Source organism: Dermacentor silvarum, chromosome 3, assembly GCF_013339745.2.
Source record: "Dermacentor silvarum isolate Dsil-2018 chromosome 3, BIME_Dsil_1.4, whole genome shotgun sequence".
Lineage (NCBI taxonomy): Eukaryota > Metazoa > Arthropoda > Arachnida > Ixodida > Ixodidae > Dermacentor > Dermacentor silvarum.
In genome coordinates this window covers 185,699,182-185,705,181 of record NC_051156.1, presented here as the reverse complement: position 1 = coordinate 185,705,181, position 6,000 = coordinate 185,699,182, and positions in this window count along the sequence as shown.

The window sequence follows — 6,000 nt, the reverse complement described above, 5'->3', positions numbered from 1 at the left end:
AGTCCTTATACTCCGACAACATTGTGGGTCGCATCCAGGAGCCTCATTATGTAACGATTTCGGTAATTTTCCGTTCGTTCTGCCTTTCGTCAATGATTTACACGAAGCAGCGTGTCAGCTATCGCCAAAATTGGTAATGCACTGGGATAACGAAGGAAACAGAATACAATCGGACGAAAACAAATCTTACACAATGGGCCACATGGTTATATAAATATATACATACGCAGCTTAAATTAACAATTTGGCTAGCTCATGCTTGTGGCTCATGTTAGCGGTGAATACCGGGAGAAAAAAAACAGGATAGGTGTTATTGTGTGTTTATTTGTCTATTCTGTTTATGTCCTGTGTCTGTCTTTGTGACAATCCCGCTTCTGTTTTAGCGCCTATCCTGAGTCCATCTGGGTTTCGTTCAAATTGCGTGCTGGCTTTGATATGCTGGTCGTCTTCCTATAACTAGCCCTCGCGGCTTGGTCAACCGAGGCTCTCTAGAAAGCAAGCAGTACAAAGCTAGAATCCCGGCAGAGCGCAACTCGGTGTGAGTATTTCTTTAATAGCAACACTTCTGCCGCCACACGAAGCTTCGGTGTACAAGAAAGGTGCACATTCGCAGAAATCTCTCCACCGGTGTCTCAAGGTTCGCGTGGCGGAAAGAAATCACCGACAGCAGCGCGCATAGCGCTCGCGTAGCCCTTACATTGCCGAAAGTTTCTCCGACAATCCACTCCGCTAAATTCACCCCGACATTTTCCCCAAGAGCGCTTCATTCATCGAAACGCGGTGATTGATAGGCCCTGGCAACCGCGTACGCGTCGCCGCAATTTTCTTCGGAATCGCAACTCAGTGTTGCCCAGCTTCCAACTTTTAAATTCGAACCGAGTAGTCCCCAGTGGCAGCCAAAGTAACGTGGGAGAAATAAAGTAAAGGGGTTAGTTACTACCGGGATGGCATTTCTTCGTTGTGACAGCGTCGTCGCAGAAAAAAAAAAGAAAAGCACACCACGGACGGAAAAGGACTCCATTCTAAATCGCATCTCCTATGCATCCTCGCGGACCCGTCGGAAGAACGCGCAAAATAAACGCTGCGCGGGTGAGTCCACCGAAGCAGGCGTGCCACTTTCCGGATTGAATTTCTGAATCGAATGAGATTGTATGTTTCCATCAAGCTTAATTCGTCTTTTTTTTTCTTCGTTTGTTTGTTCAGTTTCTTCTTTCAGGCTAAATCATCCTCTCAAGGACTCGCAATGCCGACGCGACCAGTATAACTTATCTTCTTGTTTTTCCCATTCGAATCGTTGTTATCTTCACACACATTCCCAATGACGCGCGCAGCTGCAATTTCTTTTTGTTTTCCCCTTTTTCTTTCTTTTCTTTTTCTTTTTTTCTGGGACGTTACTCACCAAACACATTCCAGGTAAAAAAAAAAAAAAGACCAGCTCGGGATTTTTACTTCTCCCTTCGCGAGTATGGCCGATTCAAATAGACTATCCTTTTTCGTTATTCATTCTATCGCGACCTGTTTACGAGCGCGCGAAAGCACCCATCTGGAAAACCGTTACCACAGCGTGGATTGTGCTATGTTTCCCAGAACTCTGGGTCTTTTCATAATTTCCTCGGCATTTATCTTATCTACAGCCCTCATTTCCTTGCCCAAAATCATGTTGTCAACTCTACGGTTGAGTAAACATCCAAACCGGATGACGAAAACAAAACAAAAAGAGATTGCGCGAGGCCAGAAGGAGCTCTGGAAAACATTCAGATTAGGCTTTACTGCTCGCTAATGAGGCGTTGCGCTTGCCAAGAGCCTCTGATTACCATACCCTTAAATTTCTCTCTCTCTCTCTCTCTTTCTTCTACTCTGCATCGCTTGTTTTTCTTTCGAGCGGCGTCTTCGCGTGCATACGACGGAGCAGTCGTTGGCGCGTCGACCCGGTCGTTCTTCCCTACTCCTCGGCTACTGTTTGCAGAAAAAACACTCCCTAGCTTGTTGTAAACACGTCAGCTAAGTCCTTTGGTCTATCGCACTCTCTCGCTCTATGTTTCCGCATATGTACCTCGGCAGCGGTTCTTTCTCTCGGAGAGTTCCTTTATGGACATTTGCGGCACTTGTTCGTTCAGGATTCTTTTTCTCTCGCAGCCTTCTTTCCTTTTTTTCTTTCTCTTTCCCTATGCATTCATTTAGATTCGCATCATTCGTTCGCTCGTTAGTGCGTTTGCTTCCCGACCAGTTTGCCTGTTCAATTCTTTCTTTCTTCGTATGCTTGCTTGATGAATTGTACTTATGATTGATTGATTGATTGATTGATTGATTGATTGATGATTGATTGATTGATTGATTGATTGATTGATTGATTGACTTTGACTGACTGACTGACTGACCGACCGACCGACCGACTGACTAGCTGACTGACTGACTGATTGATTCATTTATGTGTTTACTTACTTAATTAGTGACTGAGTGATTTATTATTTGTTTGTTTCATCATTACTTCAATATTTTGTTCTTTCCTTTCTCTTAATGTCTTTATTTCTCGCTTTCTCCTTGCACTCGCTTCTTCTCATTTCCTCCCGGCAGCATTTCTCATGTTGTTTTAACGAAGTTTAGTTCGCAGTACTCAGTGCACCATAGCAAATAATTGCGGAAGAAAGTCCTGACGCTGGCAGGCCAGAGTGACCTTCGTGCTAACAAATTCACGTGATGAGAGAATAAAATACACGCACCCCAATGAAGCAATGTTAAAAAGAAAAGGGTTGCCGTACGACAGCAAGAATAAGAACAACGCAAACACCCCAAGAGCAATTAAAATTATACTACCAATACCAGATTTTTCTAGCAGGGAGCGATGTCAAGCGGTTTGGAATGTGACAAACAAAAAAAATGCCCAATGGCGTTCAGAAATCACTTATAATCACTTTACGATTCCCTATTTCTTTCTCACTTAATTGATATGAATAAACAAGATGTGGACCCCAGCAGCTGATGTCGGCTTCTCCTTTTCACATGGATGGCGTGTCTTATGTTTGCTTCTTTTTATCTCTTTTTTTTCCTGGGCATATTGTTCCATAGCCACAGCTTTAATTTCTCGTTCTTTTCTCTTTAGCCTGCTTTTCCTTCGCCATCTTCTTTTTATGAGTGTATTTTTATTTTTATTTCAGGCCCTACGCCCGTCAGTGCCGCCCCTGTGCTTTCATGCGGCTTTGTTGAGCAAGCTCGGTGCCATCAAGTAATCACGCGGCGAGGTGCTGTTTACGGCAGGCGCCCCCACGCCCGCCTGTCAAAACACACGCACGCGCCGAATCCTCCTTTGCCCTCGCTCAAGTGTCAACAACGCGCCAGCGCTCCGTCGCATCACTGCACTCGGTGGGCGCATTGCCTACGGTTCGGGGCACTTTCTGTTAAAACAGCGAGCTCGCGTGTTTACCCGGGCTTCCGGTACGCGCCACGAGGTCAGCCTGTTCGGCAATCTGTGCTCGTGAGGAAGTCGAGTTGAAAATTATGGCCCCTCTTTAACCTGCTTTTCTCCTGATTTTCTTCTTCTTTCTTTCTTTTTTGTTTCTTTTCTGTTTCCTTTTTTTTTCATGGATGGTACCGTGGAGGCCTATAGTCGTGTCACGATAATTGGTAAGCTTGTCTCTATTTCTTATTTGAGCGATATTTTGTTTTAATTATGATCTGTACGAATATGGTATGTAGAACCGCGTATTTAGTGGTCCGCATTTACGATTTTGGTGCGTCGTTGCGTAGTTAGCAAAACTAAATAGACATGTACGCAGCACAATTATACTATTTACCTGTACGTATCTATGTATGTGTACTACATACATACATACATACATACATACATACATACATACATACATACATACATACATACATACATACATACATACATACATACATACATACACACATACATACACACATACACTACATACATACATACATACATACATACATACATACATACATACATACATACATACATACATACATACATACATACATACATACATACATACATACATACATACATACATACATACATACATACATACATACATACATACATACGTGGTATGTTCCCGAATGTGCGGGGAGGGAGGGCTTTGCTGTGTGTCTTCTTTTTCTTCTCTTTTTTTTTTTTTTGCTTTGGCAAACACACATTCAACTTCCCAAATCACCTACAGCTGGCAGTGATCAAAAGCACTGGCAATCTTTTTTACGTGCTGACACAGCTTGTATCTCGTTTCGTGCTATAGACACAGTATACGATAACATATCGTGTACGTCTCCTTGAGAAGGAAGGAACACGACAAAAGAAATAACATAAAAAAACAAGCCCCTCGGGAGAGGACCTTCATATCTACGCTATAACAAAATGTCTAAAGTAATCGCATTCAGGTAGTGCCCTGAAGACCCTTCACACGGCAGCGAGGCCAGTTGAAAAAAGACCAGAGTTGCATATGGGACAGACACGACCCAAAACGCATGTGCGCCGAGGGTCGATCTGGACGTGCGCGTCCTTCGGGACTCGGGCTGTATGGTCACTGTACTCTGGGAGTAATCCACACTCAGCTCCGTTTTCGCTGGACAGTGCAAACAAATTAGGGCAAAACAGAACAAGAAAAACAAAATATTCCAACACTGCTGTACAACCTTACCCTATCGTTCCCGTTCACTGTTTTCTTTTTCCTTCGCTTTCTCCTGCAAGCGTATCGTGCGTAAGAGTATGCGATGGACTCAGATTCGTCGGTTCCGATTGGCTCAAACGCTTCGTCGCGTCATTCGATGGCGATCGTCCTGACATAATGAATTGCGGCAGTAGTTTGAATTCAGTTTACTATATACTCCAATGCTGTACCCTTCTTTTTTTTCGAATTTTTTTCTTTCTTTCCTTCTTTTTTGTTGCCATAGTAGAAAACGTTTTTTTACCCCATGCATATTCAAGAGCTTGGCATGTTGCAAAGGAAAAAGAAAATGAAAAAGTCGAAAGCGAGAACACGAAGTAAATAAAGTAAAAGAAACACCGCCCTGGAGGAAAAGAGGCGAGAGATAAAGTGGAACGACGGGGTGGGGAGTGGGTGGGGGGGGGGGGGGGGGGGGTTAGGGAAGTTCGAAGTGTACATACGAGGCACGCTTGGGGGGGTTTCCACTGGACCGGGCAAGTGAATGCGGAAGCTGCTGCCGCAGCAGCATCACCACCACTACCAGCAGCAGCGAAAGATAGACCGCTTACCGCGTGGGCGTATATGTTTATTCCCGTGGCGGCAGCGGCGCGAAGAGCCGGTTTTGTGTCTCGGCGAGGTCGGGGCTCGAAGGCCCTCCCACCCCGCCCCTCTTGCCGCCTCGCTTGAAAGCTGTTTGCGTGCCGGTCATCTTTCGCTGACGGGTCTCTTTGAATCGGACTGAGGCAGCGCGTGCCTCGTGCCGAAACCCTGCCCCCATCTTTTCCTGCATCTCCTTTTTTTTTTGCGACCCCTCGTCCTAATGGGATTTCGGAATTGGGTTCTCTTGCCGGTCTGTGAGCACCGAGGCCGTGCTGCCTGGCGCCGTGCGGAATTCAGTATACGCTTACTCTTTCCTCGATCTCAATTTTTTGTTTACCGCCGCGCACTTCTCTTACTTGCCTTCTAGTATTGGTCTCGTTCTTTCATTTTCTTCTTCCATTCTTTTTTTTTTCTTTTCATCCCTATTTCTTTTACTCTTCAGTGTATGATTCTTTTCTTCATTTATTTATTTATGTATTCTTTCTCATTTGTATTTCGGAGATTTCTTTATGTGCAGGCACGGGCCGGTTAAGAGTGGCGTACTTGAAGGACACGGTAAAGCAGTATCCTTCTGTTTCTGTCTCTCTGTACATTTCTCTGTTTCTTTCAACATTGTTATGTTATCTTCTTCGGAATTATGAAACCCGCAAGAAAAATTCAACGACGACTACGATACTCCCTAATGCGAAATTTGAGCGCAGCTGCATACGTGTTTTCATTTCGCGATATATTG